The following is a 19,062-nucleotide window of genomic DNA, read 5'->3' as shown; positions in this document are numbered from 1 at the left end:
ACTAAATAATCGTAATTGAAATTTGGAATTGTGAAATCGAAAATTCCTGCAACTGCATATTTCCTTTACACGTTTTCCAGTATCACTGGCTCTGATGTTATTACCAACATGTCCAAGGTTTGGTTTCCCTCGAGAGAGAAGGGCTGACTAAATAAATAAAAAGAAAGCCGTTTATAATGGTACCATAAAATAAAAAGTGTGGAGCTAATAAGAAAATTCTGTAGGATAGCTCCTCTGACATGGTTAAAAAATTAGAGCCAAGGTGTCTATCCAGGGAGATTTATTTAGGAACAACTAGGTTATTCCATCCTATCATCTTAGATAGCTACTGCAGAAGGCTCTCGAAGCAGTTTTAAGTCGCATGAGCTCGAACAGTGCGCGATGAAGAATCCCTTCGCTGTTGCGAATAGCATATACAAGTACGTTATCATTAGCTGCAAACACTTGACATCAACTCATGGCTTGAAAAACTTTGCTGAAGTGCTCTCGCTCAGTTGCCGGGCTTAGTCAGCTCATTAGTCATATATTAAGTTTCCCGCCCTATAATTTTCCTGTGGTCGGGCTCCTACTGGTAAACTTAATAGTGAAGTATATATGTATAGTAAGTGCCAACGGGAGACATTTCAGACATATCCAAATAGTTTCAAATACATCATCAGTGAACATTTGCTGCCACTGGGATACCAGTGCACTTAAAGGCACTCGTTATAAGCCGATCGACTGATTGTTTTGTAGTGAATATCTACGCTTAGAGAACGGCTGTGATTCAGAAGCCTTAATTATGCTTAATGGGGACTGCTCGTCCCCTAAGTGTATATATGTACATATCTACTACATTTTTTCCTCTCTGGTCAATAAATTTTCAAAAGCTTTACTCTATCTAGTGGAAGCTACTACGTAAGTACTCCGAAAAAAGTTGGCCATCTGGAGATCATGATTAATTTTCAGTACGTGCTTAAGGGGTTCCGGTGGTCTAGAGTTTTTTACAACACAAAAAATTAAAAACCGTAATTAAACTTTTTAGGTTTTTTATTAACTTCTTTTACATACAAAAATGAAGAACAATTTTTTTCTTTTTTAATTTTAATAATATTAAAAACCCCTCCTGAAAAATTGGACTTGGACGCTGTTGTCCATTTTGGCTCTTCTATTTACCTGAAAAACAAAAACCAAAAAAAGCTATTAATTAGTATGACTGTAGCTATGTCCCGTACTAGAATAAAAAAAAATTTACAAAATGGCGGGGTTTTAAATTTGACACTCTCAAAATCGGCCTTTTTCAGTTTTTAATAAAAAAAAAACGAAATAATTGAAATAATAATATGATTCTAGTACGGGCGATAGCCATTGATATTGTGAACAACATATTAAAATTTCAGAGGATTCGGTTGAAAAGTTTTTTTTTTTTGTTTGGACAACACCAGGTCGTTTCGAGATAAATGATAAAATTTGAGAAACAAGAGCATGCGGACCGCTCTTTAACTAGTCAATGGGCTGTAGAAGCTATAATATTTGGAATTCCCGCATGAGAATTTCACAGTATATATCCTGAGATACTATACTTTCGAAATATCGAAAAACGAAAAAATCGATTTTTTAAATTTCTAGACCAGCGGGTGATTAAAAAATGTGTGAGTTGCAAAATGTGTATAAATATTTGAAATTTAAATTACTTATGCAAATTATAATAATCGTTTACCAAAAACGTTCAGTTTTCATTAGTAGAACCTACAGAGAATCACGATGTATCAAACAAAGTATCTTCAAGGTCACAGTGTCCCTTTGTGCTGTTGTATTCAAATTGTATATTTTCTTATTTGACAAAATGGAGAGTTGCGAGATAGAGTGTACATACTATTTTTGATTGTAAAAACAGTACGCGTACTTCGGGCCTCAGAATAGATAAATCAGCATTGGTGATTGAAAAGATTTTATTATTTTCTAAAATATGCTGCATGCTGATGCATTCAGTTGCAGCAATTTTCGAATCACTTTGTCCAGTCGCGCTACCAGGACGCTTTTTAAATGGTGTGGGATCTCAGACGAGCGCCCCTTTTTTACCACAAGGCGATTATGCAAAATCTCATTGCTACCCGTCATACAAAAGCCCAAAGATACCTCAATCTCACGGTATGTGATATAATGATATTTCTCAATCATTTCGCTCACAGCACCAATATTTTTTGGCACAACTTTGCCGACATTCGTCGGTGAGCGAACAGCGGCCAAAAACAAATTCATTATACCAATTTTTTTAGTGCCTGCTCGCCGTATAATATTATAAGTTCGCCGATGCATTCTTGCCTTGTTAATACACGTCGAAAATTGTGATAAATATTCGCACGAATGTTTCGCCGATTTTCATTTTAAAGCCACTGTAAACAACATAAATATGGCTCACACATCAAAATGGTGCATATAAATATGCTAAAATGGCTAAATATGTCAAAATTTCTAAAGGAAATGGCAATTGGCGGCTGACAACCCTAGAAGTGGGCAAGACCAGAAAAGTAAATAGCAACCCACGTATGGATTATAGATTAAAAGTATACGTTAAACAGGGCAGATTTAAAAATTTACATAGTCAGGGCAAATGCTCAAATTGAAATTTTGAGTTCCCATCGCACGGGCCGCTTACCGAACAGATTTTCTTAAGATTTCGCTATACATACTCGTACGTTTCTAGAAGTTGTTCTTCTTTTACGGAATGTGTGGATGTTCGTCGACTCCCAGAAAGTCATTTCTAAATTTATTTCTGATGGAAGTAGTTGGTAAATCTTGCAGGTGGGTGTTTCTGTCATTCCCTTCTAAACAATTTTTTCACTTCCAATACCTTCTCACACTTTTAGTAGAACTTGGAAAGCGGGCATACCGGAGCCAAAAAGTATGCGTCCCGCATAACGCTTCGTTACTAACGCTTATGAATGAATTAAGTGAAGAACCTCGTTTTTTTTTTCTTTTGCTTTTGTAACAAAATAATGAAATGAAGTTATGAATATAATAAAGGTTCTATCAAAAGTGTCACTTAGATGTCAGTGAATAATTTTTAGACGGTACCTTATTTTTGTGATATCTTTAAAAATTTTCAATTGACATATGTACAATTTTACACAATAGAATAGAGCGTTAATACTATTGAAACTTATTATGAAAATGGTCGATCTTTTAGAACCACGTATCGCACATTTCGTGACTTTTTTGGTGGAAATAATCGTCCAATTGAGTCGACAATTCAAAGCTTAATAAAAATGTAAAAAAACGGGTTATGTTGAGGATAGAAGAGGTACTGGCAGACCAAAATAAAATTGGACGTTCTGTGGAGATATTGCTGCTGTAACGCAAAATCTTGCTGAACAACATTCAATATCGATATCTCGGCGTTCTCAATAATTATGCTTTCATGAATAGACTGTTTGGCGGATTTTTCCTGTAGACCTGTAGCTCATGGTGGATACTTGAGTGATGTAATTTTTCACATTTAATATAATTATTAAGAGCTGAATTTTGAATAAAAATAGTGAAACCTCAAAACATATAAAATTGTTTACAAGTTTTATTTTAAAACAACGACTAGGCGCGTCTTTTGAATGACCCTTTAGGGTTTGAACTATAAATTTATATTGTGTTTTTAACCAACCAAAAAATATTTGTAAGGTGAACGCAGACTTTATGGGCTATATGTATGCTTTTTCTGCTCCTCTAAATCAGAACCCATTGTTTTTTGTATTCTGATGAAATGATTGGTAGCCTAATCAAGAACGTTTGTTTTGAAAGAGGTTTGGCGAAATATACTTTTTGTTCCTTCATAAAACCAAGCTTACCTTCCTGTGTCTACTTCTCCATCCACCTACAGGATTTCTGTTCAAATTGAACTCAAATACCTGTACAGTTTCTGGTTATATCGAGCGATGGAGTTATTCACAATCTTACTCATTTTCGTTTTTATTTATTTATTACGCATATTCATTATTTAGTACGTATAAAGATATGCCCATATTTGAACAGATATACCCGCTTGCAATGATATGTATTCAAGCCAGTTAGATGCGTTTGCACCACTAGCCTTTTGATATCCAATATCGATTATCGACTTAAGTAAATTTTGCTGCAATTTCATTAGGCGAGTGAAATGAACATTTTGCAGCAGACATTACCAGGCAAGCGATAGTCTTCCGCCAATGCAGCCTTAACGAACGGAAATTGCTGCTAATACAAAGCTATGACACAGCACGCACACTCATGAACAATTATGCTTGAGTATGAAAAGAGCAAAGAGGCGACTTCCGCTATGCTCAAAAGAGCTAAGAAAATATTTTAACCTTCCAACCGCATCAACATCCACAAAGAGTCATTGCAAGGTTATGCAAATTGATTGCTTTGAAATTGCTGAAATGTTTGCTTGTCAGAGCCAAAAGCGTTGTTCATGTTATTACTTCGCTGGCATTACTTTAGTTCTCGGTAATCATTACAATCATAAGTATGTATGCTGATGATATTGATGGTAAGAGTTGTATGTAATCCACTGGGTTTTCTACTTCCTGGTTGCTTCACAAATATCGACGAAGATGATGAGGACAATGATGATATTGATGCGTTGTATTATGCTTATAATGCTGCTGTGGCCCAGCCAATTGCCGAATCATCCTTATTTATGGATTTGCGATATACATATCCCGCCACTTTAGATGCTTTCAATATCCACACGCTTTCTATTTGTACACTCACTCTCAGAATCCATTCTACATTGGCAATAAAATTGCTGCTAATAAATTGTGTTGGCTATCAGACCATCGCGATTGCCTCACTGTTTTTTCCATCGTAGTTTGTTTCAACTTTCATCTAAACCCTAACCCAACCAACCATTTCGGTTTACCCTTTGATGCCTTTCGCTATCAATCAGTACTCCACTAGCTCATCATCGTGGCAGCAGATATAAATTAGCGGTTTTAAGGATTTGCGTAGAATGTAATGAATGGCATTATTGACCATCCTCCTTTTCTTTTTCTCGCTTTTTCAATGTTGCGTCAGACGCAAAGAGTAAATTGAAAACGTTTGAAAACTTTTATAAGGAACTCAGCGAAATGGTACGTCCACCAAATTACAGCTAAATGACTTTACAAAAACAATGGCAGTTGTTCACACCTACATACAACTGAAAGCGTGCATTCTATAGATACGTAATTTTATGTGAGCAAAGAATAAATGAATAAGCGTGGTGAAGAATCGTTACCAGCATAATCGGCTTAAGTAATTTTTCTGTGGTATTTCCTGTGTTATTGTTAACAAACTTAAATGATAGCAGAGTCAAGCTAAATTAAATAATTATTTTATTTGATGTTTGCTTAATGGGTTGGAAAAATTTAAACTGGATTTTAAGCTTATCGCTACGACATAAAGGCCAGCGACAAATAATTCCAATTGGTGTTCATAATAGAAGTAGGCGAAAAGTTGTCAACGCTGTTTCGCTTCATTTCGACTATAACGTGAAAGGTGTTTTGATGATGAAGGGAAGAAAATGAAACAAATTTCAAATTAATTTAATATAAAGCGAAAAAATTAATCTAGAAATAGCACTAATTGATATCAATGTCAAACTCTGTAATAGTATATCTATCCCCTAAATGTATGCTTTAATATTGATACTGAATTGAAGAAGCGTTAGATTTAAAAACCTTCTGTCAGGCTTAAATTTAATTATAAGAAATTCAATAAATAATCTTATTCTTAAAAAAAACACCGAGATAAAGGTGAGAATCATCAGCAGTGGTTTAAGAGTGAGATTTATATTAGTACAAGGCTGAAGGTTAAGGCAAATATCAACATAGGAGAAAGATTAAAATAAATATAAATAAAAAGATAGAAGCAAAAATGAAAGAAAATTTAAGTCCCTGCGTGCATAATCATAGTCGAGGCAAGCCGTTGTTAAAGAGAGGTATAAGAAAAATCATTGTTTATTTTAATAATTAGTCGAATTATTGTTTGTTTGTTTCTATTGTTTCTGTTATTGTTTCTATTTCAACTTAAAATATTTACAATTTTTCTTTCTTTTTGGGTTTCAATAGTATTTAGAAACCAATACCACTACATGCATGGATTTAAAAAATAACTCGTTATTTAATTATATATTTATTCATTCTTACTCATAAAATTGTGGCACCATTTAAATCTGCAGGTCAGTTGGTCGTTTGCGGTTAATTCTCCTCGTCTCGGTTCCCTCTTTTAATGGAAGTTGCCGAATTTCCCTGTTAGAATGTTCTAGTAGTCGATTTGTGTGTCTTAAGCAGTTGTTGCGTATTTCTTCATGAACTGTTTTCACTTTATGGTCTCGATGGATATTATCATTTATACCACTCTGCTTTTGATATTATACGAAGTATCTTATTTTGCGTTTGTTGTATAATTTTAATATTTGTACTGCTCGCAGTTCCTTAAAGCTCTGAGCCATATTTCCATATTGGTGTTATAATTACTTTGTATATTAGTACCTACTTTATTTTCAAGTGAGAGCGTTGAATTTTTCCCCAAAAATCAATGAAGTTGTTTAAACCTACTCTTGATTTCGCGTCGTTCTTGTCCAATGTGTAACTTCCAGTTAAGTTTATTGTCTATAATCATACCCAAGTATTTTGCCTTTGTGTCGTGGGGGATTTGTTTATCCTTTCTGAATATTGGATTGCATTGTTTTTTTTTCTGTTGTTAGTGTATGTGGCGTAGGCGGTTTTATCTTCATTTATTTTAATTCCCCATTTCTCGAACCATTGAATGGTGTTGTCAAGTAATTCCTGAAGTTTATAAGCAGTCGTTCTTGGATCTTTGTATGATGCTAGCAAGACAGTGTCGTCTACAAATGTTGCTATTATAGAGTTTTTAGTTACCGGTGTAGGGATATCAGCTGCATAAAGAAGGTAAAGAAGTGGCCCAAGGACTCTACCTTGCGGTACACCTGCTTTCATTGTTAGTATGTATATCAGAATACTTATCTTCGAATTTTACATAAAATTGGCTTCCAGTTATATATATTAACTTTTCTTAATTAATTATATTAATAGGACTATGAATAAGTTCGTGCGGTTTTTTTTCGAAATTTGAAACTTTATTGACGTAAAATGGTTACAAATTTAATATTCAAAATATTGTCCATCGCTTACTACTACTTTTTCCCATCTTTCTGGCAATTCACGGATTCCCTTTGTGAAAAATTCGGTCGGTTTTGCCGCAATCCACGAATCGATCCATTTTTTGACTTCATCGTAATTACGGAAGTGCTGGTCAGCCAGGCCATGTTGCATCGATCGGAAGAGATAGTAATCGGATGGCGCAAGGTCTGGACTATACGGCGGGTGGGGTAGGACATCCCATTTGAGCGTTTCTAAGTATGTTTTGACCACTTGTGCAACATGTGGCCGAGCATTGTCATGTTGCAAAATAACTTTGTCGTGTCTATCGGCGTATTGCGGCCGTTTTTCTCGCAGTGCTCGGCTCAAACGCATCAATTGTCGTCGATAGACATCCCCCGTAATCGTTTCATTCGGTTTCAGTAGCTCATAATACACAACACCCAGCTGGTCCCACCAGATACACAGCATAACCTTCAGGCCATGAATATTCTGCGCCGACGTCGATGTTGAAGCATGGCCAGGGTATCCATACGTTGCCCGACGTTTTGGATTGTCGTAATGGACCCACTTTTCATCGCCAGTCACAATTCGATGCAAAAAACCCTTTCTTTTGTGCCGTTGAAGCAGTTGTTCGCATGCCATAAAACGGCGTTCAACGTCTCTTGGCTTCAATTCATACGGCACCCAATGGCCTCCCTTTCGGATCATTCCCATGGCTTTTAAACGTTTGGAAATGGTTGATTGATCAACTCCCAAAGTTTTTGCAACCTCTTCTTGCGTTTGAGCCGGATCTTGATCGAGCAATTCCTCCAATTCGGTATCCATGAACTTTGGCGGCGCACCCTCGCGTTCTTCGTCTTCCAAGCCAAAATCACCACTTTTAAAGCGTGCAAACCACTTCTGGCACGTTCGCTCAGATAGAGAATGCTCACCATAAACTTCCACCAAGATACGATGACTTTCGGCTGCTTTTTTCTTCATATTAAAATAATGAAGAAGAATTCCCCGCAAAAACACATTATTTGGCACGAAATTCGACATTTTCAAGTGTGGTAAAAATATTGTTGTTTACGCTTCAAATAAAAAACTTATACTGACGTTTGTGCCTTACGACAGTAGCTCTCCAATGAATGTTTGGAAATGTGGATCGATGGAATAATAATCAAGTTACGCCATCTGTTGTAAAACCGAAACGAACTTATTCATAGTCCTATTAATTACTTATTAAATTTACGAATGCCTGTGCACCTGAACATTGAAAAATAATAAAAGTGTTTAATTTTCCGTTTGAAATAGGCTAAAAAGGGTTTTTGTTTTAGTATGAGCCATACCTATATAAAAAAATGTTGCTATTACTGTGAACACAGATATATATTAATATAAAGGATGACTTTTTAGCTACTATCTTTTTAAGCAGTTGGTTTAAACAGCTGACGTACGTCAAACATTTTCAGTTTGGTCTATAATTTAACCATGAATCGTTTTACAAACGAAAAATTGTGTTCCCCGACGAAGCTCATTTTTGGATCAATGGTACGTAAATAAGCAGAATTGTCGAATTTGGAGTGAAGATCAGCCAGAAGAATTGCAAGAGCTACCAATGTATCCAGAAAAGGTCACAGTTTGGTGTGGTTACTTCTTCAAAGATGCGGCGAATCGTAACGTAACTGTGAATGGTGAGCGCTACCGTGAAATGATATCAAATTTTTTTTGCCCAAAATGTAAGAGCTTGACTTGCATGACATGTGGATTCAGCAAGACGGTGCCACATGCCACACAGCACGCGTAACAATGGACTTGTTGAGAGGCGAGTTCGGTGCACATTATATTTCACGTTCGGGACCTGTCAATTGGCCACCCAGATCGTGCGATATAACGTCTTTAGATTATTTTCTGTGGGGCTATGTTAAAGCTCATGTCTATTCAGACAAGCCTGCTTCAATTAACGCATTGGAAGACAACATTAAAGCATTTATATGTGAGATACCGGCTGAAACATTGGAAAGAGTATGCCAAAATTGAACTAAGCGGATGAACCATTTGAAGCGCAGTCGTGGTCAACATTTGCATGAAATAATCTTCAAACACTAAATTATATGGGCAGTACTATCGATTGAAATAAAAATTTCATGCATTTTTCTGAATTTTACGTGTGTTTTTTGAACAACTTTCCTATAGCTCTTAAAAACTCACCCTTTATTATTAAATACATAGATTTATTCGAAAGTTATTTACTTTTTGCACCTCTGCTGCTTCTTATTTTCAAGGTTAACAGGAAAACAAAAATATTTGAACGCAAATTTTGAAACTTACATTTGTCATTGGAAGTACTAAATTTAATATTTAGTTCCCACTTAACTCAACTTATCTAACGCATGACTATTATTATTTAAACGTAGTAGTTAAGAAAAATAATAAACATAAAACTACGGACAAAGATAAAAACGAAGATAAACATAAGGAAAATAGGAACTCAGTCCTATTACACAATTTTGCTGTAACATCAACATGGATGTACATACTTTTATAAGAACGTTATCATGCAAAGGGTACAATTCAAAATACATAGAAAAGTCTCTGCAGCGCTTTACTCAAAGATCTTCCAAAACTCATGTGTAGACGAAATAAATAAAAATAACAGAAAAACATATCTAACAAAATCGCAGATCCACCCGAACCCTTTTGCTGCTGCTCTCACACACACAGTCGGAATATCACGTCTAGAACGAAAAAATTTCCCTCGTTAGATTGAGATACGTAGATCATAAAAACACCGCGCAACGGGGTATCAAGCAGATAAATTAGATAAAGATTTAAAAACTTCCTGTAAGACTTAAATTTAGTTATAAGCGATTCAGTAAATAAAGTCTTATTCCTAAAAAAAGACCAAGATAAAGGTGAGAATCATCATAAAAAATAAATACAATAAATAATTGGCGCGTGCACTTCTGTTAGGTCTTTAGCCGATCTCTTTCTCCTATTTGTGGCGTGCGTCTTGCTGTTCTTTCTTAAATGGAGGGACCTACAGTTTTAAGCCAACACGGAACGACAAATGATTTTCATAAGGAGCTTTTTCATGGCTGAAATACCGCTATTATAAAAAAACTGTTTATTAGCTGTGTATTATTTCATATTCATGCACAGAGATTCAAACCTGCGCACTCCCGAATAGTAGTCACACACCAACCTATTCGGCTACGGTGGCCGCCGTCATCATAAGAGGAAAGAAAAAAAAGTAAAGATAAAGACTAGAGATAGAAAAAGAGATAGACAAGCTAGATATATGATATAGATAAATCGAAAATAATTAAATACATTGGGAACTGTTATTGGTTGAATTTTCGACCATGAATGTTAGTAGTAGTTTGAAGTTATAATCCTTATGTAATTGGTTCCAGTTTTCTGACTAATTTAAATAGTTTCAAAAAAAAAAAAAAAAAAAAAAAAAAAAAAAAAAAAAAAAAAACTTGTCAAAATGTTGACTCGGATTAAATATTCGATTACAAGAAGAAAATAAATATATGTATATGTATATAAAGGGAATATTTTGGAAAATAAATGTGAGAAAAATTGTAATTTTGAAGCCAGGAATTTTATATACAGGATTCTTCCCGCAACATTTTGCTCATGAGCTGTATATATACATGTATCGTATTCATTTTCATCACTACATACGTTCGCCAATCATGGATTACTATTGTGACCCCAAACAGCCTGTTAGGCGCTTGCGCGAGCTTACATTGTCTCTTTTTCCTGCTATAGACGAAGTTATGAAGAAGTGCAGCTTCACCGCAGGAGTTTTCATGTCTGCCTCTATACTTTGTGATATTATCATTCTCGTGCTTCCCTCGCCTACAAATAATCATTTACGCAAATATTTTGTATGCCAGCATTGTCATCGATCTATTTATTTCTTCAATTCTGATTAAAAGATTTGTAATTTTGATGAAAAATTGGCGCATTTTTATGAAACTCCAAAGTTAGAAAGTTGAATAAATGTGCTGAGAGCAAAGTAACGGTACCACGATAGGCGCCATCTCATTATTCTTTCCATCATGTGGCTCTACTAAGTCGTTTCCAGAAACGAGAGGTAATACATACAAAAGTGCAAAATTAAGGCTTCAGGTTCGGGACGTTTAGCACATACATACTTCTTAGTCTGTTGCTTAGTAGTCATAAGTTGCTATACCTATTACAAAATGAACAATATTTTTATTATTAAAATAATCTTAATTAAGAAATAAATAAATATCAAGAGTTCTCGAAATATTGAGATGCTATGTTTTTTCGTGAGTTGTAAAAATATATATATATATATGTAAAGGCTGATTGCACAAAAAAGGGAACGACGCACGGCATAGGTACAGTTTTGAACTGGCGACCACCAGGCCCTCCGAACTGGCACTATACTGCAGCATTTTTTAAGGAGACATCCTACCTATACGACAGGTATGTAGCATGATTCTTTATAAACACCAGCACGCCAGCTTTATATCGCCAATTAGGCGACCATAAATGCATTGCTTTCGTATATTTCTTGTTCTAGGACCATTGTGAATTACATAGCAAGCGGCAAGTATCTTTACTAGTTTTCGCAGTCGCAAAGGTATAGAAAGAAAGAAAAGAACTGGTTATAAGTACATTATTGTACATAATTGACGCTTATAACCTTTTTTAGGCGACAGTTTTCAGCCGACTCTGAATGGCAGATTTTTTTTATGCGCTGCTTTTTCATAGCAGGAATTCACTCAGAGGTTCGACATTGCCTGCCGAGGGGCGACCTCTATTATAAATAACTTTTTCTACACTTTGGTGTTTCACGTAGATTCTAACCTTCGTTCTCCGAATTTCGAATGATAGCCATGCACCAACCATTTCGGCTACGACGGCCGAGCCGATTACTTTGCTGAAAAAAAAACTTCATTTACATAGACGCACTCACAGTTACGCACTTAAACGGTTACATGAACAGCATATAAATATTTCGATAGCCTGACAAATTATGGCAAGCAAGCTGAGTAACTTTATGGGTTTTTTAAAAGAGACTACTGCGAATATGGCAGCCCTTTTGGAGGACAGTTTGAAATTGACGCAAGCCTCAAAACATGCATATACTAACGAGTATACATATGTAAAATATGAGTTACGCAAGAAGCTCTCCTATTAGGTAGCTAATAAATAAATGAGAAATACAAGTTATCTAGTACCCCAAATTTTCCACCAAGGGCAAAATAACTACTCCAGTGCACATGGATATTGTGCTTTATAAGTGTACTTCACGGTGGAGAACGTATGTTCAACATCAGCCCGTAAACGGCTCTCAGTAATGAAGCAATCAGCTGGTTTTCTGACGTAACATGGGATGCCACAGCTGCTTGTTTACGACAAAACTTTGTGTTAATGGTATGCAAAAAAATCAACGCAGTTACTCTTCATTTTACTTCGTTGCCGTCTGGACGTCATCTACGGTCTAAACAACGACTGAATGGAAGAGTATAAGAATATACATATGTGAATAAATGAATATACATATATCATTATGTGACAGCTGAAGCTATGCTCACAATTTTGCTTCATGGTCAAACCTTGCAATCTATCATTCCTTCGTTTGTATAATATATTCAAGGGTAGTACATTTTAGTTAGCACATTTTGAACTCACAAACCAAAGGAGGAATAAGGAGTAAAGAAGGAGAAGAAAGAGGAAAAACAAGAACATAGCCTTATGAAGTAAAGATGTACTGCTGTCCTGCTTTGCTTTTGTTTCAGCCAATTTAAACCGACACTTGTAACCTTACAACCCATATCACTTGTTACATCTCATTACCTTGACAACAATGCCTACTGGCATATGTTTGCCACATACGCCACATACTGGCATGTACGCGACATAGTTAGATGCATGCTCATAATAAGTAATTCCATATTATACACACGCAAAATATTTCAACTCCATTACATGCGTCATTTAATTAATGCGTATTTAGGGAAACCTTTATCAAACTAATACATATTTATACAGACGTAAATATTTGGAGACTGAAGAATGTCCTTCGTCAACATTTTATGAGCTCTTAGCATATTTGCATAAAAAAAGCACAACAAAATGGGGCAGTGGCATACAATCAGACGTAACAGCCACATACGCGTATAAAAAAGTAGGAGTGTACACGACCGCAGACAGACAAATCGAATGTCAGTTGTGTAACTTATCAAATGTTAAAAATGTGAAAAATTATTAAACGAAAATATAAAGTGAGTGAAGAAAAATTGTTACACGAGTGCATAAGGCTGTAATACGAACCGAACAATAGAAAATCGGAACATGTGCAATAGAGTGCCCCGAATTTTTTTTTTTTTTTTTGGTTTTCCATAACGAAAGACCTCTTTGCGCAATTGATCATAACCAAAATAAATTAAAAATGAAATAAAACTGTATAAATACAATAGATATCTACCGATCTTCAGAGTTTTGAAAAATTCTAATTTTTACGATAATTTTTCGCTATTCTTAATTTTAACTCCTGAACTAAACATAAAAAGTACTCGTATTCACTCCTTTTCCATTCAGGTACTTGTATTATGCATAAATGACGTTTCCATCTGCATGCAACAACACTTGACTAGAGGATTTTGTAATTTTTAAATAATAAATTCGCCGCATATTGAGATGATTTGTGTTATACTAGATCCATACTAAGAACTTGATGATCGACAGTTACCAACTACAGTAGAAAATCGATACTTGCACACCTCGATACTTGTGACACATTTTTTTCCTTTGCGTACTCAGCACTTGCGACAAGAAAATTTTTACCTCGATACATCAACATTTTTTGTTTTGTATTTCCCTTTTACTCTTGTTACGTTGTATTTTTTTAAAATAAAGCTCGGGGAAGTACGGGTAATAAAGTCAGCTGAATGAATTTAAGTACCGTCTAAATAATTTGCTGACGAAATGACAGTTTTGTGTTAAAAGATAAGTTGCAAAGAGTTATGTTGAAAAGAAAAAAATTAAGCTGCTTACAAAAAAAGAAAAAGCTGGTATTGTGAACAAATTCTCATTCCCATGAATGCATTATTTAAAAACTTGCATGTGCATAGAGCAACAATAACTGATATTAAAAAAATGCACAATCAATAAAGAATTTTGTTACGCGATCTGAATCCAGTCCAGGTAAAAGGAAAACTCTTAAGATTTCTGAGTGTCCAAAAATGGATAGGGCGTTGTTCAATTGGATCGCGGGTCAAAGGTCCAAAAACGTATCAATTACAAATGATATGCTAAAAGAAAAAGCCAAAAGATGCCAAAATTCATGAAAGCCTGGAGGTTTCCACGCTAGCAATGGTTGGGTTATAAACCTTAAAAAGAGGCATGGACGGCTAAAAATTTGCGAAGAAAAATTATCAAATACATAGGAGTGACTCATCAACCCATTTTTGTACAAATTTTACAAAACAGTTATGGGATTAGGTTTGACAAAAGAGCAAATATACAATGCCGATGAGTCTGGCTTATTTTGCAAACTCTTACCAGGTAAAACTCTTGTTGGACAAAAGAAACCTCGGCTCTGGGTCATAAGATCAATAGCTGATGACGCATCCAATATTTAATTTGTATGGAAAATATCCCTCAGTACTTGCGACAGCCTTGAGACTTGCATCGACGTCATCAAATTTGTTTTATTTGACAAGAACGACCTGAAGCTGAAGTATAAGGAAAAGATTTCATCTAATTCAAATGTACAAACGGTTGTTCTTAAGGAAATCAAAAAATGCCTGAACCAAAGCTTCGATCTTAATCATAACTAAGAAATGAGTTGTTCAATTACTGAAATCCTATTTCAAAAAGTATCTCGATTTCTTCGGTTGATTTTTGTTCGGGTTTTAAACCTAATAAAGTCCCCATCAATTGACCTCTCGTAATTCATTCTTGACCTTAGATGGATGCACTTCGGGCGTTGAACACATTGACAAACAATTAGCTGATTGGGAAAATAAGACCAGGTATTTTTTTGTACAAATATTGGTTATTTGTCTGAAATACGCCAAGTTGTATCAATTGGTTCGTGTACTCCTGTAGTGGAACTCACTAACTTTAAATGATCCGTCAATTATTATTTTTGTCTACACTATTTGTCGTTTGCTTTAACGATTGTCTTGACCAAAACATAGGATTTTGCATTTTCGACTTTTTTTGTGTGAAACAGGTTACTGAGTAGCAAAATTATTCAAATTGTGGTTATAAAGGGTAATTTTTTAAGAGCTATAGGAAAGTTTTTCAAAAAAACACACGTAAAATTCAGAAAAATGTATAAAATTGTTATTTAAATCGATAGTACAGTCCATATAATTTAATGTTTGAAGATTATTTCATGCAAATGTTGACCGCGACTGCGCTTCAAGTGGTCTATCCGCTTAGTCCAATTTTGGCATACTCTTTCCAATGTTTCGGCCGGTATCTCACATATAAATGCTTTAATGTTGCCTTCTAATGCGTTAATTGAAGCAGGCTTGTCTGAATAGACATGAGCTTTAACATAGCACCACAAAAAATAATCTAAAGGCGTTATATCGCACGATCTGAGTGGCCAATTGACAAGTCCCAAACGTGAAATAGAATGTTCACCGAACTCGCCTCTCAACAAGACCATTGTTGCGCGTGCTGTGTGGCATGTGGCACCGTCTTGCTGAAACCACATGTCATGCAAGTCAAGCTCTTGCATTTTGGGCAAAAAAAGTTGGATATCATTTCACGGTAGCGCTCACCATTCACAGTTACGTAACGATTCGCCGCATCTTTGAAGAAGTACGGTCCAATGATACCTCCAGCCCACAAACCGCACCAAACTGTGACCTTTTCTGGATACATTGGAAGCTCTTGGAATTCTTCTGTCTGCTAATTTACGTACCCATTGATCCAAAAATGAGCTTCGTCGCTGAACACAATTTTTCGATAAAAAAGTGGATCTTCGATCAACTTTCCAAGAGCCCCTTCACCAAAAATTCTGCGTTGCGGTAGGTCGTTCGGCTTCAATTCTTGCACCAGCTGTATTTTGAAAGGCTTCACACGTAAATCCTTTCGCATAATTTTCCATGTTGTTGAGTAAAGGAGACCAATTGCTGCGAACGGCGACGAATAATTGATGGTCATCAATAACACTGGCCGATACAGCTGCGATATTTTCTTCAGTTCGCACTTTACGTAAGCGTGTTGGTGGTTTGATGTCCAATAATGTAAATTTGGTTCTAAATTTAGTCACAATAGCTCGAATAGCCGCTTTAGTGGGTCGATAAAACTGATCATAAAATGGAAGAAGCGCGCGATAAACTTTCTTAACAGAACACGCATTTTAATAATATAATTCAATGATTTGCAAGCGTTGTTCGTTTGTAAGACGATTCATGGTTAAATTATAGACCAAACAGAAGATGTTTGACAGTGAAACAAAACACGAAACGTGCGTCAGCTGTTGGTTTAAAAAGATAGGAGCTAAAAAAGTTACAATATCCTGAACGGATCCATAAGCAATGTTCAAGTCCTTTGACAATAATACCTCAATAATACCTATACTCAGGTTTTACGTAAGTACTCTTATTCCATCAGGAAATTTATGATTTAGGGTAGACTATGAAAAAAAATATCAAAAGGCGGTTTAGTGCTATTTGCTGAGTACCAGTCTGATACTTCAACCATTTCACCTACGGCATAATCAAACAAAATACGTCTTTTAAGGAGCATACGAGTATCTATTTTTTTAAATATATTTCAACTTATTATATACTTTAGATCTGTACCCAAAAATTTGAGATTTGCAGTGAATTTTGTTATCGTAATATATTATTACTTTGCACACACGGAAAACCTGTTTATAAGTGTGCTATTTGATGATAGAGACAATAAAAACTAGAGAAACTGAAAGTAGCAGTAAATCAAAAATAAACTCCTCTGCTAGAGATTGCACCGAAATTGGCATGTGTCACGCAAGTTACAGTATCAACGGTTCTTTAAAATATGGTAAAAGATAAAAGCTCGGAAATAGAAGTGTAACTGACGCTATTTCTAGAGAGGATGATTATGTTGATTAATTGCTATCACATCAATCACTTAGCTCCTGGTGACGCTCAAGCATGCATGACACACGAACTTGCTTCGTGTCACACATACTTGTTGTCGGCTTTTAAATGATGAAAATCAAAAATTTGAGATATTAGCGTCAAGCACCCGACACGCACACATATAAGCTGCAGAACATGCATGCTTGAGCGTCACCAGGAGCTAACTGGGCGCATAGTGCATGAGCGATGATTTTATAAGAATCACTTTGCAATCTCGACCAGAAATGGCAAATTTTGGACTAAATTAACTAAGTTTCAATTTTAAGTTGTTGTCATTAAAATTAAACTCTTTCAAACTTTTTTTAGGTATACGGATTATATCTGTGAAAACGTAAAATTTACGAAACTTTAAAGTTAGCTAGAACTCTCAAGTTGATAAGCAATTTTATATATTTTGTTCATAATCTGTGTAAACTCAAGCAAATTTTAATACCTCAATACCTAAGTCGAAACAAACATAACATGTCATACGACAACGGTGCACCCTAATGTAGAGGGTGGGTGGTCCATCTAGGGTTTGGAATTTTAACCATAGATTTTTTTCAACCATTTGTTAGTTAAAAGTTATATCCATGATGTATAAAAAATGTAGTTTATGGTTGAACGAAGTTGAGAAATATTCCAATCGAATATCAAAAACTATCGAGTAATCAATCGAAACAGTGATGTCTGTTGGCCGCCTAGAAGCAATAGTTTGACTTCATTAGACTAGTTTTGGAGAGCATGAGTTCAGAATAAATGTTGAGCCAACATCTAAAACCGATGCAAGAGTTGACACATGCAATCGAAGTTGTCACTGGTAAGATGTAAGAAGTGTCGAAACTCAAGAAAATATCCTGAATAATTTAGTTGTCAGCCATGGAAATCATTTAGATGGAACTTCATTCTATATTGAATAGCTAGGTTTACTCCATATAATAAAAAAAAAATTTAATTCCTTGAAAAATAAATGTTCATGCGCTTTTTATTTAAGATCAAATTTAATTAAATTTAAATTACTGGATAATCCAAAGGCGTGCGACTGGTTTTTTTAACTGTCTGATATACTGAAGAAATTACACGTTCCTTGTGGGAGGCTGATACAGAAGCAGCACGAATACACCAAATACCAGCTCAAGCCAGCTGTTTACCCTGAAGCGGACATTTAGTTGATTAATTTTTGGAAACTAAAATTCTGTCAGCATGGCTCGATAGCGCACGTCATTACAGTGGCGGTAGTAACGGCAGCTGCGCCCTCATTTCGAATGAAATAAGTGCCAATGATGCTGCCAGTGCCCTATGAACTTCGCAAACATATTTATTTTTTGGAACTAAATTTCCAGAATTTCGCAGCGTTGTTCTGGAGTTAAGCGATTCATGATAATTTACCAATCCTTACTGAACAGAAATGGCAGATTGCACTCAGGAATCGACTCAATGCCCAGCAATACCATAGCTATGATTTTTGATTGTTTTGAGCCGACTGTTTTTTACATTATTATGTTATTTATACTAATTTAAATAATAGCTAGGGGTACGAGCTAAAAACAATTTATTGAACATATCGTTCACCGGTGTAACTATTATTTGTAGCATCAAAAGACGTCGTTTTATGTCTTCTTTATGAAAGGAAAATTAAAAAAGAAAAACAAGTTCCCTAGAAGACTATACCTATATCAAATGATTACTGTAATTGATATACTCTATTTTTTAACAACCCCCATGGATATGCTTTTTTATTTATTCTCAATTATTATATGTATTAATTGCAATGATCCCATTTTCGTTTTATAAAAATTGGCTATTAATAGAAAATGCGACTGGCAATTCGTTGCCAGAGACTGCGC

This window comes from Anastrepha ludens, chromosome 4 (assembly GCF_028408465.1).
Source record: "Anastrepha ludens isolate Willacy chromosome 4, idAnaLude1.1, whole genome shotgun sequence".
Lineage (NCBI taxonomy): Eukaryota > Metazoa > Arthropoda > Insecta > Diptera > Tephritidae > Anastrepha > Anastrepha ludens.
This window is presented reverse-complemented; position numbering follows the sequence as displayed.